This window comes from Rhinoderma darwinii, chromosome 1, assembly GCF_050947455.1.
Source record: "Rhinoderma darwinii isolate aRhiDar2 chromosome 1, aRhiDar2.hap1, whole genome shotgun sequence".
In the NCBI taxonomy this organism is placed as follows: Eukaryota; Metazoa; Chordata; class Amphibia; order Anura; family Rhinodermatidae; genus Rhinoderma; species Rhinoderma darwinii.
Window position 1 is genome coordinate 568569115 of NC_134687.1, and position 24381 is coordinate 568593495.

General features: G+C 39.7%; 1 protein-coding gene across 3 annotated transcripts in view; it reads right to left on the bottom strand.

Annotated features, from left to right (window-relative positions):
- Window positions 1-24381, bottom strand: part of ERBIN (erbb2 interacting protein) — a 218832-nt gene that overhangs the window by 178116 nt on the left and 16335 nt on the right. For 2 of the 3 annotated variants that reach the window (XM_075839003.1, XM_075838990.1), the window contains exon 2: window positions 10502-10611. The gene's annotated coding sequence lies outside the window, so the exon portion shown is untranslated. Of the gene's footprint in view, window positions 1-322; window positions 541-10501; window positions 10612-24381 lie in introns of those variants that run through there. The other variant, XM_075838997.1, reaches the window with a different exon arrangement.

Sequence of the window (24381 nt, forward strand, 5' to 3'; positions counted from 1 at the left end):
AGGTAAAAGAATTCTGAAGTTATTACCACATAAACTGAAACATGTCAGATTTAATAAAGGAGGCTCTGTAAGGAAAGTTAAAAGTGGCCAAAGCGGGAAGGGGTTAAAGGAGTTTTAAAGGCATATCGCAAAGCAACTGCTGGGACCCCCAGCGATCCACAGAACGAAGGAGCAGCAGCAGGTTGAAAACTGCTGCTCCTATATAGATTTTCCCAGTACATCAATGCTGCCAGCATTCTAGTGACATGCCATAACTTAAAAGGGTTGTCCACTTTTGAAAAACAATACAGAAATACCTAAAGTATTTTTTAAATATACTTACCGTCTCAAAGTTGCAGATTTCTTCTAATTCTGTCCAGTGTCACTTGACTCCACCACTGTCGTAACTTTCCTCATCCGCTGACGTCTCGTTCGGTCTTCTTCAATCCGGACTTCTGGACGGGCTCCTCTTCCGGTCTTCTTGCTTCTATTCTGAATGACGTCTTCCCCATGCGCATAAACAGTAAGTTCATTGCGCCTGTGTTCGATGCATCCTAAGCCTCCTCAATACTCGCCCCGTTCTTCCTTAGATTACGTCTCAATGCGAGCTCTATTATTTTCATCCATGTTATCCCTCAGTGCCCGCGCACCCCGGAAAGATGGTATCTACAGTGATAATGACACAGAGGAATAACGTTCATGTTTTTCCTCAGTGCTATTATCACTGTAAATACCATCTTTGCGGGGCGCGCAGGCACTGAGGGATAACGTGGATGAAAATAATAGAGCTCGCATTGAGACGTAATCTAAGAAAGAACGGGGCGGGTATTGAGGAGGCAGCAGCAGCATTGCAAGAATTTAAAAAAAAAAAAGAAGTTGTGGAAAACCCCTTTAAAAACAGTTCATGTTGGTATGACTACAAATCAGGACATAAGAGAATAAGTTAATAAATAAAAGTTCTATAGTTTAATATATAGATTTAATTTTTTAAATAAATATAGCTAGACCAAATGTAGTGTTGCAATTCTGAAATGTAGTATCAGTAACAATCAGATCCACAGAGCTGGGTTAAGGTTTAGCGTTCATTGAGCTCCAATAGTTTACAGATATAGATAATGAAAAAAATATACACCCCCCCCCCCCCATGTTATTTTCAATGCATGTAATATTTGTGTTTAAAGCCCAGAGGCATAACTTGACGTTGCTGGGCCCCAAAGCAAAATAGTTTCCCTCAGGCACCAGTGCCCGGGTGCAACTTCTATCTCTGCACCTCCTATAGCTACGCCGCTGAAGCCTATTTTCAATGACTCCAATGCAAATTAGTTAAAAATGGCCGATTACATCTGTGTGCCACAAACCTGATGCTTAACAGCAGGAGATCAACTAAGGGATGGAATAGTGTTACTGAGTTAGTGACTGGAAGGATGATGAATGCACAAAATGAAAGCTGCACACACAGCAGAGCGAAGAAAACACTGGCTGTAGAAATCAATGCTTATTTCTTTTGTCTCCTCACTATACAACAACCAGAGATGGCATTCAAAAGAGAAAAAGGAAAAACACCTGAACGAGAACATAAAACCTGATATGCACTCTGATCATAATGGTACATACAAGCTACCACCTGTCTTTTCCCATAAAACTTCTCATCCAATAAATTAGGATGACTTAAAACAAGGCTAAAAAGTCAAACAATGATGAACCTAGTCAATAAATGCAGATTTCTCATTGGTGATCATACCTTGTCCTGAACCATCTACAATCATTTCGATGATTATGGTTCTCTTACCAATGGAAGATAAAGCATTTTATGATCGCAACTCAGTCTGTAAATATTTAAAGGTTTAAGTTATTACGTATTAATTTGTTTTCTACGAACAAGACTTGTGTAGCTCCACCAGCCTCGTAAATTATACATAAACCTCCTCGAATGGAGATTTCATTACAGCAGTATGTGCCCTAAGAGACAACTAGAGGCGTTTTAAATTGTCATTTCAACAGAAACCTGCACTATATAAACTACTGCAAGTCTTATTCAAAGAGGAAACTCTTCCCCTGGTCTACAAACCATAGCAGTATCCTACATACGGCAATTCATTAACCTGGCAGAACAGAAGATAATAGAATAAACTGTAGGAGAGGTAAACGTTGCTTCTAAATGGACAGCAACGCTTCCAAGGGGTTAACAACAGGTTTCTCAGCAAGCATTAGAAATTCAGTAAGGCTTGATTACTGCTACATCTTTGTCAGATACGCTTTACATGGCACCTGACAGACTTCAAGAAGCTAAAAACCTGGAGAAGTCAACCATGGAAATGTAGGACAAGTAGATGAAACACAGAACTAACCATTTATATAATGCATAACTGGAAAGTACAAATCTAAGCACGAAATACCAAGTGTTGTGAACCGCAGAAATAAAAATATCTAAAATCAATATGGCCTAAGGCCATTCCTATAAAACGACTAGAGCCGCCTCTACCACAGGCCTATAGCATTGCTGCTGGGTGAGTTTATTCAGGTTGTTCAACTTACAAATTCTAAAATGAAGGTTTACGTAAATGGACAGTTTCATGAAGACAAACACTATATGAGCATATGGACGCAGATGGGGTTCCCCCATTCGGGACTCACCATTATGGGCCGTAACGGAGATCACTTAAAAGAGTAGCTCCTAGACCCGTCCGTGATGTACTATACTAATCTTGGGGAACAAAAAAAAAAAAACACAGCAGAAACCTGAAGGAAAAGAAACAGACAGGTCGGAACAGAGAAGACGGGTTAGAATAGTTGTAATGGCTGCGGCCCGTCGCCGTTCCCCTCCGTCGGACGACCGCAGCCTCCTGCCAGCATCTCCCTCCGAGCAGGCGCGGCCGTCCTGGACTGATTGTCAGACTAGGTGCGTGCGCTCATCCCTAGCTTTAAAGGGCCAGTGCATGCGCACGTTAAAATTTCCCTATCCAATCCGTAGATCATCCTAGACTATAAAAAGGGCTCCGCCCTTCCATTTTTTGCCAGAGTATTCTTGTCCACCCATGTTCTTATTGCAAACGGTCCCTTAGTGGTTTCCTGTTCCCAATATTCCCGTATCCTGCTCACTGTATCCTGTATCCTATTGATGTATGGTTTCCTATACCTAAGAATTTAGTCAGAGTCGTGTGTATCATCTGCCACGCCTACTGTCATCCGCCACGTCAAGCTCCATCCATGCCAAAGCCTCTGCTACTGTCTGAACTCTTACAGGTAATATTGTAAAAAAAGTATGATGGATACAGTAACTTTTGCAGGGGTTAAAACTAGAATGGACCAGATGTTTGTGAACGAAAAACTCACAGGAATCTTACTAGATAGGGTTGCCGGGTTTGAGTCGCTTTGGTCGCCCTGGATTAGCTACGCATACCCTCACTTACCTGCCAATATGATCACTGCTTATTAAGTCCAGTGACTTTTCTTTTCATTCTAGATTTCTGACCGGCTCCTCCCCCCTTACCAATCCCAGTTTTCCGCTATATTCTTCCCAACCCTTCTATTCCCCCCTTCTCTGTCTCTTGTTGTATAGGATGTTTCCTTTTCATATATTGATCCTGCATTTACTGTCATTGCATTCACGAATGCTTGTCATTTTGTTTTTTATAACATTATAATTCATTGAGTGAAATGGTTTATATTTAATTTTATTTCAATCTGTTTTTGATATATGTCTTTTACCTAAATGTAAAAATGTTCAATAAAATTTGTTGAAAAGAAAAAAAGTATGATGCCAGACAGAAACCTGATAGACCCATGACAAGTCAATGGAGGTTAAAAAAAAAAAAAAAAAAAAAGAAGGAGGATCTAATCATTCAAGAACTATCCATCAAATGGATCATGACAGATCATTTATCATGGATTCTGTGAAAAGGGAAATCATGACGCCAGTGTAAAAAGAGCCTTGGGCTGGTATGGTTTTTTTCTCCTCTGACAAAATTCATTCAGTTTGCAACATTTTTTTTTTTTCAATCCATCACCCATGGACCTCAAAAGATAGAAAAAATATGATGAATCCTGTAAAAAAAGAAATCTCATGACAGAACTCATTTTGAGTCACATAAAAATGGATGGATTCCATTGACTGATCGGTTTCTCTAATATAAAAAAAATAAATAAATAAATAAGAACACGGGCAAGGCATCCTAAGGACAGTTTCCCTTCTGTCGGACGACCACAGCCTCCTGCCAGCATCTCCCTCCGAGCAGGCGCCAGCTCGCGCGGTCATCCTGGACTGACTGTCAGACTAGGTGCGCGCGCTCGTCCCCAGCTTTAAAGGGCCAGTGAATGCACGCGTTAAAATTTCCCTACCCAGTTTAAACGAGAAATGTTTATGTTAGGCCTCATTTACACGAACGTGATATACGTCCGTGCGACTCGCGTGCTATACAAGTCTATGGGGGCATGCAGACAGTCCGTGAGTTTTGCTCAGCGTGAGTGCGCTGAAAAAAACTCACAACATGTTTTAAAATTCTGCGTTTTTCGCGCATCACGCACCCATTGAAGTCAATAGGTGCGTGAAAACCACGAAGGTCGCACGGAAGCACTTCCGTGCGAACTGCGTGATTCGCGCAAGAGCTGTCAAACTGAATGTAAACAGAAAAGCACCACGTGCTTTTCTGTTTACAAACATCCGAACGGAGTGTCTTAGAGATGAGCGAACCCGGACAACCGAACCGAACTTCACCGGGTTCGGCCGAAATCGTTTTGACCGAACCCGGCAGGAGACAGTCACTGTCCAGGGTGCTGAAAGAGTTAAACTGGTTCAGCACCCTGGACAGTGACTTCCGATCCCAATATACGTGAACGTGTAAAAAAAAAAAAAAAAAAAAAAAAAAAAGTTCTGACTTACCGATAACTCCCGGCTTCTTCCTCCAGTCTGACCTCCCGGGATGACAATTCAGTCCAAGTGACAGCTGCAGCCAATCACAAGCCAAGCACAGGCTGCAGCGGTCACATGGACTGCCGCGTCATCCAGTGAGGTGGGGCCAGATGTCGAGAGGCGCGTCACCAAGGACGTGTCACCAAGGCAACGGCCGGGAAGTTCTCGGTAAGTACGAACCTCTTTCTTTTTTTAAACAGGTTACTCGATATGGTGATCGGAATTCACGGTCGAGGGTGCTGAAAGAGTTACTGCCGATCAGTTAACTCTTTCAGCACCCTGGACAGTGACTGACGTCGACTAGCCTCATCTCTATGATGGCGGCTGCGCGAAAATCATGCAGCCGCGCATCATACACGGATGACACACGGAACGGTCAAGTGCCTTTTGCGCACGCAAAACGCTGCGGTTTTTTGCGTGCGCAAAACGCACACGCTCGTGTAAATTAGGCCTAAAGATGTACTCAGGTAAGTAATTAGAAGGGGTTGTCTAATGAAGAAAAACCATTTGCATATGACCTATTAGAACATGTTGATGTCATAGAGACACTAAGTAAGAACCGCTCTCGCTCCGGCGGACCTGAAACTTCCATGTAAAAAAACACTTCATCTGAAGACCAAGGCTTTCCCTGACGAGAACAGCGGATACCTGGGGATTTCTGAAGCTAGACCTGTGACCATCAGACAATCATGGTGCCAGCTTCTACTTAAAAAGGGGGTGTCTTTATGAGACAATCCATTTAATGACATGCCAATGAGATATTCCGCAAGGGCCACATATATGGAAATCTGGATGTGGGGCATCCCACCAATGTCCAATACAGACAGCCTTGGGACAATTTTAAAGGAAAGATAAGTATGCATGGGCAGACAACTCAGCAATTCAATAAAGGGTTCACTATATTCCAGTTTAACCCCTCAAGGACATGGCCAATTTTGGCCTGGAGCACAGAACAATTTTTTTATATTTCCCTCTTTGCATCCCGACGCTCATAAGTTTTTGAATTTTTTGTACGATGTAGTTGTATGAGACACTGTTTTTTGCGGAACGAGTTGTACTTTATGTAGGTACCATTTTTTGGTACAAATACATTATCGTTTCATTTATATACATTTTAATTTGGCGAAAATGCTGCAAAAAAAAAAGAAAAAGCAGTTCCGCTGCAGTTTTATTATTACACCATACACCGATCATCATAAATAATTTCATAGATTTGTTGTACAGGTTGTTACAGTCAAGGCGATACCAAATATGTCTATTATTTCAAATTTTGGGACTTATATTTGTAAAAGTTTATTTATTGTAATTCTGTATTTCTGTGTATTTTTTTAACAATTTTTTTTATTCATACCTTATTTTTTTAACTTTTCTTTTTAATCCCATAGAGGGATTTTTCATTTAGATTTTTAATTTTTTTAACTGTAATGTACTGGCATATATCTATATGCCAGTACATTAGCCTGTGTAGTGATTGTACACAGGCAGTTAGGGCATACCTCAGTATGCCCTAACAACAAGAAATATCGTCAGACAGCCCTGGGGTCCTTCAATGGACCCTGAGCTGTCTGGCCATGCAAGTTATGGGCTTTTATCGCGTCACAGAGATTTTCTGTGACACGAACAAAGGGCAGTCCCCCCTTCTCTCATTTACTTTGAATGCCGCGATCAGCTTTGATCGTGGCATTCAAGGGGTTAACAGCGGAGAGAAGAGGTTTATCTGCTCTCCGTCGTTAGAGTGGGGCTGCGTATTAAAACAGTTAGCCCGCTCCTGATCGCGCGTGGACACGGCTGTCACACCAGACGAGAATACTTATCCTAATGCGCGAAGTACCCGCCGCTCAGGACGAGTATTCTCGTCCTGTGTCGACCCGCTGCTCAGGACGCGTATTCTCGTCCTCTGTCGGCAAGTGTTTAAGAAGGGTTCAGGTTGACCTGCAAATATGTAAACTCCAATATTCACAGAAGAGCAAAAACAAAAAAAATTAAAATGTTAAAAAATTATAAAATATTATATATTGACTTAGCAGAGTCATCTATTAGATGCATTCTGCAAGAAAACAAATGTTTTCACCCTTACAGACCTTTATGTTAATAGTTCTGTACTACATTAGACTTCACAAAGAACAGATTGTGCTGTAATTACACACACAATGAATGTGTAATCGAAGTAAAAAAATATATGCTGAGTTAATGTTTTCAGAAAAGGGTTAGGCTGAACATAAAAACGGCTTTGCCCGACCAGCTGATACATGCTTTTGGAAACTACTAAACGGTTTACAATGTACTATTCACCTACTTTTTTTTATTTGCTTAGCTAAATCTAGGTTTTGTTAAATGGGTTCTCCACTTTGGACAAGCCCTACTTGTTAGAAGGGTCCCTTGACAATAAGCGGATCCTCTGCTGGGACCCCCAGCGATCAGTTGATCTGTGGGGAAACCTGTCAATAACGTTACATTTTCCTGCAGCGCCACCGCAGAAGAAAAGAAGCATTACACAGTGCTCATTCACACCAATGGGTTGTCTGTTTAATGCAGTACAAGACAGGTCCTCAAGGGTATATACATGGGATTTCTAAACTGGACAACCCCTTAAAAGAGTTGAACCTTATATAGTAAAGCACTGTATATTGAGTAGTACAGCATACACACAGCATGGCACACACAGAAAATACTATATAGAATGGCACAGGAAAAGTCTAGAACAGGCTGGTCATGGGAAAACCTAATATCTAAGGATGGACAGCCTATTTTGGCATTAGTGCAACGAGGGTGCCCACTGCCGCTAGCAAATTTTAAAGTACACGTGATTCCTCAAATGCAGTTTATTAGCATATGATGGCTATAGCGGTTGGTAAGTGGTCCTTGAGTTTTAATGCCCGAGGGCTCAGATCACTCTTAGTCCGCCCCTGCCAGTAACACTGCAAGAACACTTTGACTTGGTCTCTTATATCAAGTTTTTAAAGATGTCGTTAAATCTGTTCCCGAGAAAGCTGGATAACAATAAATATGTTCACGATTACAGCTCACACATGTGTTGTCATCCAGCTTCCTAAACCCTACCTTGTTATGCAGTGATACTATACAAGTCCCACTGCCATATCACAGAATAAATGGGTAATTTGCTATTCAGGACTAGGTAAGATGGTGACCACCCGTGTATTACTTGTAATCGCAATATCGGATATTGATTGTCACTCCGCTTCCCCACAAGCTGATGGTTTTTTTGCCTAGGTTTAGGGGAAAATTTCTATATATCTATTCTACGCAAAAGGTCAAACTCATGTCCAAACTGTAATAAACTGGAAACTGTGTTTTTATTTTAATTCTACAGGTCAGACTACAATCTCTAACAATATTTTACACTTTTTGTTGATGGTTGTGGTCAGAAAAAAACAGTGCCATAAATGACAGAACAGCAAAGAACATATTTGTTAAACACATAAATGAAAACTGTAGCAACAAGTTTAGGTACAACAAGCAAACTCTAAACAAAAAGTCAATGGCGAGATACGGAGAGTATTGTGAGATGGGCAAAGGCTTTGACAGAGTAGTTAGTTTTCCATCATGACAGCCGTGAAGAAGCAGATGCTTAAAGTAACGCATGTCAAAAATATTTGCTCTAATAATCCATATAAATTTATATTGCCAACAACTCCAGTTGAATAACAAAGTGGCAATACATTAGAGAAATACAAGGTCAGATGGAATGATCACCATATTGTTTAGAATGGCACACTCACCACAAACTTAGAAGAAAAAAAAAACACAATGTGTACCCCTACCATTCAATCCCTTATTCTGTAGTATATCGTTTATTGACTAAAATCAGTCATACCAGAGCGAATTCTATATTCAACATACACACAAAATCAGTGCCAGTCTTAGGGGTGTGCAGTGGCAATACTAAAAGGCACTATATAGGACACTATTAGTGGGAGGGAATAGAAGGTACTGCACAGGGTACCAGCCAACATGCAAAAAACACAATTATACAAATTACAAATATACCTTTGATGGAAAAGATGATAAAACCGAATTTTCTAAGTAAAAATAATCACATATTGAGGAGTCTCTCACATATCATATATAAGGCCTGTCTGTGTTCAGTTCTGACCTAGGCACCTCTTCAAGCAAATAACCTCTGGATCTTCTGCGGCCTTTTATTTAATTTAATGTCCCTTAATATAATGTAATTACGGTGTTATTATACAATAGATCAGTATATTGAAAAAAATAAAAAGTTTCATAAAAGAAGTTTCTAAGTGTTTTAATTAATAAGGTGCCAATTTAATATATTGCACAAAAAGTTCCAGGGATTATATTTCTGAACTACTGCCTGTAGATAAGTTGGAGGGAAGGTAAAGAGTCACAGGCAGACAGGTTCTTACGGTAAAGAGATTCTCTTTAAATTCCAGAAGTAGGTTAGACAACAACTGCGTAGCTCATGGATTCTAAAAATAAGACTTACAGGAATAGTCTTAGGACAGATAAACTATATTTAGGAAACAAGGAAAGCAGAGATCTAGCTTTAATGGCTGGAAATCAAGCACCCTAATGGGTTGACAAGAAAGCAAAACATACACTAAATATGTGGCTTAATGTGCTCAATAGCGAGTAGCAGGGACTCCAAATTATACAATTTCTGATCTTAAAACTATAGAAATCTACCAGTTTTAATCAGAAAGTTATAAGCGGTTAGTAAAACATATACTATTAAGTATTTCAGTATTGTGTCATCATCTACCTGTATCGAGACTAGAGCTAAACAATAATATTTGATGTTGAATTGTTGCATTGCATCCCAAGTGATCTTGGTTGTCTATTATGGATAGACGCATCATAAAAGTCATGGTCAAATTGGCCTACTTCACTCAATATTGGGAGATAAAACACATTCATTTTTATCTTTTTTAAAATATACCTTTTTTTTCTTAGTCAGACTATGCGACTTGACTGTGCGTTCTCCTGATCGCTCATATAATATACTGGTCCTGTATTCAGTTAGTGTTTTACTGAAGGGCAACTTATTAGGTCCTGCCTTAGACAGCACCTAATAGGCACATAGAAATGGCAACTATGGGGGCCTTTGTTAGGCTCAAAGCGGTCATGTCAACCTATCGGCACACAATGATCGCTTCACGAAGGGTGCCAATGGGGTAACAGAGGGAGCCCCCTTCCTCTAACCCTTAGATCCCACGATCTCTATTGACTGTGGCATTTAAGGTGTTAAATGGGCGGGATCAGAGTTCGCTCTGATCCTGGTCATGGCAGCAGGGTGTCAGCTGTATGTTACAGCAGAAGGGGGGAGGGCGGAAAGGGCTTTTAAGCCAAAGAACAGGAAAAAAAAAAAAAGCTTCGGACCAAGACTGAGATCTGTACTACAATTTGTCTAAACTTCATGCCTTTTCACAGGATACAGTCACAAGTCTCATACTGCAATTATATCATAGTCTGAAGTACACACCTGTTTTACATATCAGTATATATTACATGTGTTATAAGTGGCATGCCGTCAACAGCTCTCTGTATTCGGAGGCTCCATGAAGCAATCACTTTGACAGTTCTTACATATCAATAAATAATCATTGCTGGCTTGAAACAATCACCACTCACCCGATAACACGGCCCTTGCTGGCTTCTTTTATCCAGTTCACAGTGTGACAGAAAGGATCTCCGAAAACGTAGGCATCTGTTTTCAAGTCAGTTATTAAGCCAGTAGACCCCTAATAAATACAAGAACGGGTGTAAATTAACAGTGCTTAAAATTAAGTCTATGTACTATGTATACTACTTACTAAAGTTGGCTGGGTGCACACCATAAATGATCAAAGGATGAACCATAAGATATTGATTGTGGGGATCGGACTGCTGGGACACCTCATAATTCCGAAAATAGGGCAGTCCCATTCACTGGGAAAATGCAGGGAAAGTAAGTACAATCTCTCCTCATTTAAATGAATAGAATACACACAAAATGCAGAGGGAAAGCACTTAGCGTCAGTATTATGGCTGCAAGTGCTAGCCTGACAGTGAATGTAATGGAACTAACAATATCATAGGGAACAGTGTCCCCTCGTTCTCAGGATCGGTTCATACTCATTCCTACTGTAATATGTGTACCATCTCATAGGAGGCAGAAATGTGAATATATAAGACTAAAAATAAAATTGTAAGATCACTGCAGAGACACTACTTTGATATTCAGGGAGAGAGAAAAAAAAACAAAACTACTGATGACTACCAGCTCCGCATTGTAAGGTAATGTCCTACACAAGTCCTAAGCTCTTCACAATGAGGGTACCACATTTTCAGAGAGGTGAACTTGATACAAAGAGGAGTTTTCCTTCGCGGACTAAGGGTATGTTCACATGGCTTATTTTCGGCCGTGTAAAAAAACTCCCTCAAAAAATAAGTGCCGTTTTTCATTGACTCTATAGAAAAACAGCTCCAAAACTAGCCGTAAAAACGCGAGTTGCTAAAAAAAAAAAAGGTCTGAAATTAAGGAGCTATTTTCCCTTAAAAACCGCTCTATTTTCAAACTTTTTTTTGCGAAGCATGTGAACATACCCTAATCATGTAAATTTACAATTTTTTACTCTTATTTTTTAACCAAAAAATACATTGAGCATCTGCAGTTCATTAGCTACACTTCAGTGATAACAACAGTACCAAAACCTATTTCTAGATTTGTTTCGCTGAGTTGTATTCTCTGCGAGAAAATTCTACTTGAAGGAACAACATTTTTTGAACACACAGGTTCTGATAAACAAAAACTTCACTGACAACTTTTAACATGTAGAAAATGATACATGATATGTATAAATATTGTGGATTGTTATTTGTATACTCTGATGCTTCAATAAAAAGAATGTTAAAAAAAATCAAAAACAAAAAACAACTGTCACTGTAATTTATAAACCAAGATAAGTATGTCAAAATAATGCCTCAGTTTACCGATAGCCTTGCAACAATGAATGGGCAATTATAAGGGTTGTTAGATTTTTAGCAAATTATAGTAATTTTTTTTGTATACTTAAAAGTTAAACGATTTTCCAATATACTACGCTTGTGTTTCCGCGGAAAAACACAGAAACTTTACCCAACGGAAACAAACATAAACCAACTGCAATGGAAGCATTACCATTGAAATCAATGGTAATGCAAACAGAAGCTATAGTTTCCGTCCATTGGTTCCTCCGACGGAAAGGTCGAACGGAACCCATGAACAGAAGCCCGACACTGATGTGAACTGGCCCTAATTTCTCATGGTTTTCATGATGTTCCTACTGAACAACAACAAGCAGAGAACTGAATACAGAAAGTATATTGAAAAATTTAATAACATTTCATTATACAAAAAATAATATTTGCCGAATCTGGACAACCCTTTAAATTAAAACAGATTGCTCAGAGTGTTTGTAGCACAGTGTGTACGCATTTATAAAAAGGTAGGTCAGTGCAAAGGACCAAAACCTCTATGGTCTTAGGTCACTATTCGTCCCATGTTCTCGAATAGGGTATTTAGATTAAAACCCATCTCTGCAAAGAGGAGATCTTGCTCTGGAGGATCTGGTGTGTCCATGCATTTTAAATGTGTACTTGGCATCAAGTTTACTAGTTGTTCAGATGTCCACCAGGGGACCTGCCGCATGAGCATGGGTTGTACTAAGTCAGGAGTGCACAACCCACAGCCTGGGGTCCACAATGCCCTTCTGTGTGGTCCTCCGGCCATCTCTTGTACCCCATATTTTGGGACTCCTCTTTTCAGCACAGAGAAAGAGGAGATGGAGAGGTGGCTGCACAAGAGTGCTACTCTCTTCATTGTAGTTTATGAAAGTTGTGAAACTCTGGAGTGCCAAATGGGGGAGCAGGGCTTTCCATTCTGTTGATAAGTGGAAGTTCCAGAAATAAAAGCACCACTTAACAGACATTTATGGCATCGATAATATGCCATAAATGTATCAGATGTGAATAGCTTTTGGAGTGGTACAATTTACATTAAGGAAAAACATATACATAAACTTCTTCAGGAGAAGATATGATTTCTAATATTTTATTATGGAGTGTAGCTATGAGAAATAAAAGTTTAATTTTCAGTGGAGAACAAACAACAGTAATCCCATCATCAAGATGTATAATAATACATTAGACATGCCATAGGAATAAGAGACAATTAGTTCCAACTTATCTACACACACCCCCACCAAGAATGGAAGTAGATGACTTTATAGACTAAGTTTTGGTATGTAAAAAACATTGTATTGCTTACAGGTAGCTAAAGAGTTAGTGCCAGTTTGCACAGTTTTTTTACACGTTTTTTGATGCGGAAACCGCGTCGGAAAATGCGCCAAAAAACGGCTGAAAATGCCTCCCATTGATTTCAATGGGAGGCGGAGGCGTTTTTTTTGCGCGAGCAGAAAAACCCTCTGGCGGAAAAAAGAAGCGACATGCTCTATCTTCAGATGTTTACGTCTCGGACATCCCATTGACATCAATGAGAGGCAGAGAAAGCGTATTTCGGACGGAACTTGGAGGCAGAGTTTTCTGCCTGCAAAAAACTCAGTGTGAACATAGCATTAAGGTGCCGATAGATCTGATGATAGTTTGACCAATTCACCTACATTTTAGTTGCCAGAGAGACTTTTTTTAATCCAATAAAAAGGTCTTCCAAAAACGTATTGAACCTACTTAAAAACACATTTTAGTCTCTGAACTCTGAACAAGCTAGTCATTATCAGATTATTTATTTGTTTTAAGAAACTCATAATTATTGTATTTCAGAGTGGTACCGAGAAGCATAAAGTTATATGCAAACCCAGTTTGGTTTTCTCTTTACTAATAGCTGCAGATAATAAACATACTATAAAAATAAAATAAAGTAAAGCTAGGAAAGCTTCACGTGCAGTGTTTGGTTGTAAAACGGCTGGGGTAGTTACTGTAATGAACTCTGACAATAATGGATATGGAGGAAAAGAGAGGCTACAATGGGATTATATTAGAGTTTTCGCTTGAGTATATAACATTAAATGATGCATAGGGTTTCCAGCATCACATTAGTTTCAAACACAATTCTAAGACCAATATTTTTAAATTCATTATGTATCAGCTAGGAGGCATAACATTCTTCTGAGATTATACACAACATGTCTAGAGCCCAAAACGTAACTTTTAATATAACACATAAACAAAAAACATCTTGTGTGATGCCATAGTCTAAAGAAAAGGAACGAATAATCTAGGACTATGTTCTACAATACAGCAGTATGGAGGTCTCTAATGATTTATGGGACAGACTACAGCTAAAAATAATTATTCAGATAGAAAATGGGCTAACATAAACCAAACATGGCGGTTGATAAATGGGTCTTAGGACGTCAGTTGTCGGGGAGGGAGGAGACAAGAACCAAGCACGTTAGGTTTTAACAACCCTGATCCTTTGTTCTCCATCAGATAAGCCGGCAGTGGCTTATGTCTCCCTCTCTCTAGGCCTATACTGCATATTAATGAGAAAGTCAAGAGACGGAACGCATCTTATATGCACAGGCAGCATTACAGCTCTTGCACACGACCCTATTATGGCTCCATTCAACATTCAGGTTGTATTAAGCCGTAATGATGAACCCATGAAGCCCTTCTGTACCTCCTAAATTTTTTTGTTGGAAAATTTAATAAAAATGTCGATTTATAGTTAACGTGATAACTATACAATGGATTTATGTGGTTCTCTGGTCAATCAAATACCATCTGCCTGAAAGAAATGCCAATAGATTTATTTACTTTATATGGAATAGAAAATGCAATAATTCATATCAGTCCCTGACCAAGTGAAGCCTAAAATTCTGGTTATTTCCCCATTCATCGCACAAACACAAACGGCAATTTCATGGGAATTCAGGATGTTTTTACACTGTGGGAGAATGGAACTATAACATATGCAGAGTTTAATACCTATGCACACACATATATATATATATATATATATATATATATATATATATATATATATATACACACACACACACTTTATTTTTAATATAGCGGTGGGCAGCAATGTCGCTGAGTCTTGCATTTACCGGCTTGCTCTGACCCCCCCCCCCCCAGCAAATCCCTGTTGCTTTGCTGTAAACATTCATCTTCTAATAAATGCTGCCTCCAGACAGTAATTACTAAGATCCCGCTTTAGCTCCACTACACTCCCTAATAACCGTGTTTCATCAAGTGCTCCAGCTGCCTTCCTATGCTCACGTGCCTTAATCTTCCTGGTCTGCTTAAACCTTACAATAATCAGGACCCCCACCCTTTTGTCACTTGAATGTTCTAAAGAGTTGTTAGCCGGTATTATCACTCCAGAGAATAAACCATACTCATGAGCGATGGCAGAAAAAATATGAAAGTGGTCAATTGTAGGGTGAAAATACCAAGGCTATTATAGACATGATAAAAAAAGTAAATAAAATTAGAAACAAAAAAAAAATGTTCAGAAATAAATGCTTCTGCTATAGGAATATTCTGACTTCTGTAAAAGTTCATTTACAGTGTATTTTTAGCAAATGCAACCAATAAAGATTTGTCTTAATGAAAAAAAACAGATCTCTTAGGACATAATGGTCTAACACGTCCTCTACCAATTAAAAAATCATTGTCCATGCAAAATAAATGTTAATGGTTGGCAAACGCTATCAATTAACGGTCGCTGCCAGGTTTTCTGAGACGGAAAAGATCTTGTGAAATGGCACCGAGTCCCAAACGGCTACGTACTACCACCGCTGCACAATGTTCCGTCGATGGGTACTCTAGTAAGAAGGCCGTGTGCAATAGGCAGCAGCTTTTTCTCCACTCCCCTTTGAAAACACATGTATGCTCGGCAGAGAACCATCTTAGGGCTCATTCAGACGTGTTGCGCGGCCGTGTGCTGTCCGTTGAAATAACTGACAGCACACTGACCCATGCAAGTCAATAGGGCTATTCAGACGTGCATGATTTTTCACACAGCGAGTGTCCGTTGCATGAAACTCACTTCATGTCCTATATTGGTCCATTTTTGCCGACCTTGTCTCCCATTGAAGTCTATGGGTGCTTGGAAAACACGGACAGCACACGGACGACACATCAGTTGCTAAGTAAACGCAAAGAAATTAAAAAAAAAAAAAAAAAAAAAAAGAAGGAAGTGCTTGCAGAGGAGAATCACGGCTGTGAAAAACGGATGCCGCATGCAAAGCACACTGACGCGGAACTGAAAGCACACGGACATGAAATGCAGGAAATATGGTCCACTTTCTGTGTACGCAATTCGGACACACTTGTGTGAATAAAGCCTAAGTGTATGGCCAGCTTTACCTTGGAGGCTCACAACAGAGGTAACCAGTTTATCTAGAGCGGACTTGCAATCTAAAAAAAAAAGTTTCTAATTAAAACAAACAATTTCTTTAAAAAAAAATGTTGTCATATAAAAGTAAATAAAATAAATGAAACATTCAAAAAGAGGTTTGATATTTTTATAGGTTACAGTTTATCAGTTGTCCAAGTGAGGCTGATCATAGTAAAATAAGTAAGAAAGGGTTACTGGTATATATGGGAAAAAGTATTGCTCTTTAAAACAAGAAACTCTGATGGAATACACCTGTCATACAGCTATAAGCCAAGCATGACCAAGTACCAAGCATCCCTGAAAGACTATCCTCCAAGAAGAAGTGGAAGGTAACTCATCACTCCTGCTGAGGATGTCAGCCCCGCTCACAAAGCAGCAGTGTAGCTTAAATGTTACTAATGAATGTACAACATATAACACATCCAGTAGAGGCTTATTGTGCCACCTTTCTTCTAGGATCATATTCTGATTGATCTCAACGAGAAGCTCCATTTTGTATCTTACATCGAGACACTTTGCACGTAAGCTTTCTAATATGTTTTATCAAAGTGTTAACGGATTACAGCAGGTCATAATTGAAACAAAGCTGTTTCTTGATACAATGGACAATTTTGTGCTTCCATGCCTTATTACAGAAATATATGTAGTATTGATTCCAGGGGAGAGTATATTGACTCATGGAGGCATCATATATGGGCGCACAGGGTCTACACGGCCATAGAGATTAGCTCAAACTAAATAAAATCCATCTATCTCTGAAGATTTATCAGATGTGCAGGTGTTTTTAAGGAGAGCGGACTATGTTGAAATGTTGCACCAGTTTCCATGGTCTTAGATTTTAAAAACATTTTTGAAAAAAACCTAAAGAAAACTATTAAATCTAATGAATACTTTATTCAAGAGCTGTATTTGAAAGGTAACGTTCATATGTGTTTGGACCACTACTAGACCCAGGCCAGCCCATTCTATATTAGGCTTCATTTTTTACCAAGCACTTTTGCGTGGCCCAAAATGCTGTCAGATGTTTAGAATTCATGTTTGGTTCCTACCCAAGTTACTTCAGTTATTTTGCATATGATTCAAATCAACTCCAAAAACGGTAAAAATAGAAAGATGTAAAGATTACGATAATATAATTAAAAGGGGTTATCCAGGATTCAAAAATTGCAGTGCAATATTATATTTATATGAAACGAAGTAACTTACAAATATAATTTTAATTTAAAATTCTGTACTAAATGCTGCAGTTCAAACCTCGTGAATTGTTCCCGGAAGTGCTGGAGCTTTTCTAAAAATGATGACGCTCCGACACGGCCCCACGTGAGTGAGGGCTTGCTTCATGTGCCGTTCGTGAACATGACCGCAAGAGGCTGTCACATTGCCTATTGCTTGAGTCCTGAGCAGAGCATCAGCTAGCGCTTTGCTCGGAACTCCAGCCCTGCTCCTGACGCCCATATTTGGTTAATTCAGGGGTTTCCTATTTCTGGCGTTCCCGAGAAAAGCATCAGCTGATGCTCTGCCCAGGCACTCCAGCACTTCTGCCCACATTACTGTCCATATATGGACAGTGACGACGGGAGCAGCTCTGGAGTCCCCGGGCAGAGCATCAGCTGATTCTCTGTTCGGGAACTCCAGTACTGCTGCCAACGTCACTGTCCATATATGGACAGTGATGTTGGCATTAGTAGTGGAGTTCCTGAGAAGAGCATCAGCTGATGCTCTGCTTGGGGACTCCAGCATTTCTGTCCCCGTCACTGTCCATGTATGTCCATGTCTCGGGAACTCCAGCGATACGAAACCCCTGAATTGACAAAAATATGGGCATCGGGAGTAGGGCTGGGGTCCCAAGCAAAGCGCTAGCTGATGCTCTGCTCGGGACTCAAGCAATAGGCAATGTGACAGCCCCTTGCCATCATGTTCACGAACAGCACATGAAGCAAGCCCTCAGTCATGTGGGGAGCGTCATTGTTTTTAGAAAAGCTCCAGCACGTCCGGGAACAATTCACCAGGTTTGAACTTCACCATTTAGTACAGAATTTTAAATTAAAAGTATATTAGTAAGTTACTTCGTTTCACATAAATATATTATCGCAATACAATTTTTGGATCCCAGATAACCCCTTTAAGCGTGAAGTAGGGAGGACATGGCGTTACAAAGGGAGTGGTGCCGTCATAGGTGTGAACAGCGTCATACAGCTATGCTCTGTAATAAAGTTGGGATTAAATGACTTGATGATTCATAGGAATCTCTGCCACAAAAGATTGACCTTAGGCCAGATTCACACGAACGAGTGCAAACGGAACAAGATAGGACATGTTCTATTTTTCAACGGACCCGTCACATGGTCCATTGAAACATCAGCCGTGTGAATGGCCCCATTGAAATACATGCGTCTGTGTGACGGGTATTGTTTTAACGGCCGTCACACAGACGTATACCACGTTAGTCTGAATTTGGCCATAGGGATACACTGCCATAATGGAAAAGCTTGTTGGTGAAGACCTAAAATAACTTTTGCCTCCTTGAATACATTTTTAACCACAAAGAACCTAGCATTTAACTACAAGTCTGGAACTTGGAAGAATAAGTTTGAGAGACCTCGAAAAAGATTTTTTAACTGTTACAACTAAAACATTCATGGAACATCCATGGGATCAGAATTGTCCTTGCTTTGGGGGTTTCTGTTGCCCTATAGGAATATAAAAGCTGGAAATTATGAAGTAGCATACAAGAGTACTGTTGACAATCATCTTTAATATTGGTAACATTCTTGGGTAAGTCCCAAGAAAACACACAAGTGGATCCTTGACAAAATCAGGTTTGTTCTTTTACTTCAATGGCAAAATGACTGGTAAGTTATTATGGGAATACTCAACTTATTACGGGATAAAAATTCTAGAAAGTAAAACAGGAGGAGGATAACCAGCAACAAGATGGACATAAGTACACTATTGAGAATCGGGAAGACCAAAACAAAAATCTGAAGTCAGAACAAACTTGGTAATATTTAAAAGGGAACCGGTCACCAGCATGTTACCTGTTAAACTAGCCAGAATTATCTTTTAAGTAGGCTCTGTACCTTTAGTATTCCATTTTTTAGCGTTCATGTGCCGTATGTTAATGAGCATAAAAGAGTCATATCTTCGTTCGAAAAGTCATATCTTTCCAAGGTAACCTCACCTCATTACTTTTGATTGACAGCTCCTCGATTCCCCCTCTCAGCACATGCAAAATTACGCGCTTGCACATCGTTGTCTTGTTCTGGTGCGTGCGCACAATGGGACACCATAGTGGCGCATGCGCAGTAACGAAGAAGGGAAGTATGTCGGACCATAAATAAAGGACGCATACGCGCTCTCACAGACGAGATTTTGTCATTTAGGGCGGGCCAGTTTTCGGCGGTGGACGGGCACAAGAAGAGGACCGAACGAGACTGATGGCTTATTACCGTAAAAAGCCCAAAATGTTTGCAGACCGTTATTTACAGTCGGAGAAGTTTAGGAGAGGGGATAACTGCAATGAACTTTTGACAGCAGCGGCCAGCGAGCGGTGAGTAGAGTTCAATAGGTGAAATGCTGGTGACAGGTTCCCTTTAAATTACTAATAAAGAAATACATTATATTGGACTAAATCTTTTAAAATGTAATTTCCATCTAAAATGGCCATTTAAAGGCGTTCTCCAGGACTAGAAAATTGTTGGTCTATACCAAGGATAGGCCACCAATAACTAGATAGGCGGGTGTCCGACTCTCGACTGATTGAAGGCGCTGCGGTGCTCCAGCACTGGGTCCCCTTCATGGATTACCAGGCACAAATCCATAATCCAGAGGCTGTGTCAGATATTGCAGTTTTGTCCTATTCACTTGAATGGGACGGAGCTACTCTTAGTTGTAATACCAGGCACAGCCACTAATAAAAGTACAGAGCTGTGCCTTGTAAACTATTAGAGGAAGAAGTGGTGCTTGTTAAAGTGCCACGACCTCTTCAATCAGCTGATAGTCGGGTTGTCAAAATTCAGACCCCTACTGATATGATATGGATGGGCTATGCTAAAGGCCTTTTTACAAAGGCCAATGATCGGGAAAATAAGCATTCATATGAATGCTCGTTCCGATCATTTCCCTGTGTAATAAGCGCAATGATCAGCCGATGAACAAGCAAATGCTCATTCATTGGATGATCTGCTCTTTTATGGAGAATTAAAAATCATCGGTGATGGCAGCACATGTTCCTGTGTAATCAGGGAGATACGCTGCCGACATGTGAAAATGTACAGGGACGAGCAATTGTAGTAACGAGCGCTCGTCCCTATACATATCCAATCATTGCTCCATGTGTCTAGTTTTTCAGCACTCATTTGGATGGCCCATGTCAAGCGGTGTAACAGTATGTTTCGGATAGGCAAACAATTTTCTAGTCCTGGAGAACCCTTTCAACAGATTGTTTTTTTAGGAAATAAATGAAAGCCATTTTGTAAGTGAGCCTACTCCACAACTTGTTAAACTGCATGTACAGCAAAGAATCCTTACTTTGAGGAGTATTGGAGGTCATTATTTTAACAGCCCCCTGGTAAAAAAAAATATTAGGAAGAAATGTATTTTTATAACTTGTATGTCAGCAAGTACTGGGAAGGTGTTAGTTTGAGTCCATCAGTACCAAAAGTGTTCTTTTATATTTCGGTCTACAAAAGTTCTTATGGTCAACTGGCTAAGAAAGTCAAACCGGCTCCTGGATATGCCAAATTGGCTAATGCTCACTACCGTACTATGGTTCCCTACAATATCCGGATGCTCCTGTTAAAAGGGAAGGTGTCATGAATTTTTTTTTTTTTTTTTTATCATATTGCTTTTAATATAATATTTTCAAAAATGTTATTTAATTGTGTTCTCATGTTTTAATTTTTAATGTTTTTTGACTTTTACTTCTCTAAGGGGGCTGCCATTTTTTTCATCTCTGTATGTAATCGATTAAACGACACATACAGAGATGGAATATGGCACATACAACCCCATAGAGAATGTGAACGGGAGCCGTTCCATTCTCAGTTGCGTGCGCCGCCTGTGTGGGAACGGTGCATGCGCCGCTCCCACACAGACCAAAACAAAGCTCGTTCGTAGAGCGAAATCCAACGCCATTTTCATGTGGACCGGAAGCCGCTGCCGGACAGTAAGATGATGACTTCCGGCCGCAGCTTCCGGCCATATGTTCAACAAAGCAAAGGCGCAAGGAAGAGGAGCGTAGACCAGCGGAGGCAGCGGCAGGAGCAGGTAATTTATTTTCGTGTATGATATGTGTATTATGTTAGTGTATGTTCGTGTGATACTGTCTGCTGAGCCCTGTATCTAATCATCCTACACTGTGCAGTCGCTCAGAAAATGGCGGCACATAGTGTAGGAGGTTTGAAGACATTCAAACCCTTCCTTCTCCTGGCACTAGCCAGAAGAAGGGAGGGGGGATTGTGTGAGGACACTAGAGGAGTGTGTGTCCACCCCAAATTTGCAGCATACATCAATGAGGTTGCTTTACCACAGTGACAATGCTGCAATTTTGGGAACTGCTCACTCTAGTGGCCAGCACATGGAAAGGTTATAAATTAGAATCTAAATTTATAATATTTCCTGACTTGTGAAAAAAATTAAAACAATGTGTAATCACTTAAATAATAATTGTTTAACTGAAAAAAATAAAACATTTTTAGCGACACATTCCCTTTAAGTCTGTTGTCCCTTCTGTACCTCCATATGCATGAAGTCTTAAGTATTTTCTTCATCTCACCACTTAAATTAGGTAAGCGTTACCAAAAAGTTAAGTCTCACTTATAGGTAAATTAAAAAAAAATTATACTTTTTATTTGGTTGCATAAATATATTTAGAATCACAGATAATTATGTTTTACGTTCGGTCACTATTAATCTAGAGTTTCACAATCCTTTTAAAGCAAATCCACATACTTAATGCATTTACAGCAAGAAATGTCTTCTGATTCTTGGCTCCTTTATATTATTTTCCAATTAGGCCTGTGAAGGATTAGGGGCTTAAATATGTTATAATATGGAGGTGAAACCTGTCAGAAATAATGTGCACGTGAAATTTCCATTGCCTGTCTTTTATGTAATTTTCCATTTTTTCCTCCATCTATGAAATTCCTTATATTTTATGTGTAACCTTTGCAATATAACATTTACGTTGAAACACATTCTTTTAAGATTGCATAATTCTTTCCTCCCTTTGGGCGAAACTGCACTTTATCAAATACCACAAAAGACCCAGAAATACTTTACTAATGTTCAAATAAAATAGTGAACATATTTACATTTCACCTTTTAATGAAAAATAATGACACTGCATGTAAGCCCCATCACAAAAGGAAATGAAAAAGAACCTGACATGGAAACAGGACTGTAGCGTTAAAGGGATTGTCTAATCACAAACAACCCCTTTAAATCCGAGAGCCACCATAATGACCAGCTGTTCTCCTCAGGTCCATCTCTGAGACCCCGTTAAAACCATCCATTTGAAGATTCAGACCGCTATGTAACACATCGACATCTCAAGTCTACCAGACCAAGAGCTGCAGCTTGTCACTGGCTCTCTGCTATGGCTCACAGAGATTGGGGGGGGGGGGGTTGATTTGGGAACCCAACTCTAATGTATATGGACAAGGACACCCCTTTAAGTTTCAGCTCCCTAATACACTTTGAAATCTTTATGGGCATCCCAAAAATTATCTTAGAGGGCTCATATTGTTCAATATAAAATAAAAAGATTGAATAAGCCTTCCCAACATCAAACATTCAGTATTGTCGACCTTGGCTGCAGTAGAGAAGGGGGATATTCACTTGCCATCCATACAAGAGACTCTTTAGTTGGAATACATTCTAAGCTCTCCATGCTATGAAGCTACTACACATATCTTGTCCATGGAGGCCATCTACACGGGTGAACAGCAGGTTAATAAACAATTCCTCCTGTAATAAAATTCCCTAACTGCTGCTTTGCACCATGTAAGCCTATCTTCAACCGAACGAGGAGCGCCGATCAAACCGAAGATGCAGAACGCTTCTTCACCCGAGGCCTCCACCGATCAAAAATACTGATAGGTCTCTACAACATAGCAAAAAAGTGCAGTCACTTTTTAAAGCCCAACAACTGCAATCAAACCTGAAATAGATTGGAGATGGGGTTGTACATGATTAGAAAAACATTGCTGTCTTTGGTATTGCAGCTCAAACCCTTTTAAGTAAATAGGGCTGAGATGCAATACCCGACACAACCAGATGACAGGTGTGGCAGTGTTTTTGGAAAAAAGCAGCCATGTTTTTCTAATCCTTAAATCCGAATGTCCCTTTACTAATTTAGTCATATTTGCAGGAGTTTAGAAAGTGGGCTGCTGTATTGAAGGGCCTCACGCTGGAAAGCTATTGTAGTAATATGGGGGAGGGAGGTAGTCACCAGTGAATTTATTTACCTAACTAACAAAATAGTAAGAGATTATTATTATAATAACAACATTTTAAGTGTTAGGTCAAGGGAAAGTCTGTGCAAAAAGAAATGTGGTGAATTTTGTTTTTCAAGCAGAGGGACAGAAGAAGTCAACATTAGTATTGTACAATGGATATTTTCCTTGACCTTTACAGAATTTGCACAAGATGTAAATGAAGACATAGCAATTAACTAACATGTATTTCACTACCCTATAAAACCTAACCACAATCTCACAGTTTTGGAGAAAAAATAAAAAAAATCTTCAATTAGCAAAATTTGACAACACTATTGCTGCAAAATTGTTCTGCTGTTAATAAGAGCCAAACTTTAACAAACAGGAAATTACATGAAAGCGAGTGCTGCTGAAGAAAAACCACAAAAGCTAAGAAGTAAACCCACCCGATACCACAACCACCCCAGTTATATTACATTTAAGACAATAATTTAAAGAGGCTCTGTCACCAGATTATAAATGCCCTATCTCCTACATAATCTGATCGGCCCTGTAATGTAGAGAACAGTGGGTTTTATTTTGAAAAACGATAATTTTTGAGCAAGTTATGAGCAATTTTAGATTTATGCTAATTCGTTTCTTAAAGACCAACTGGGCGTGTTTTTACTTTTGACCAAGTGGGCGTT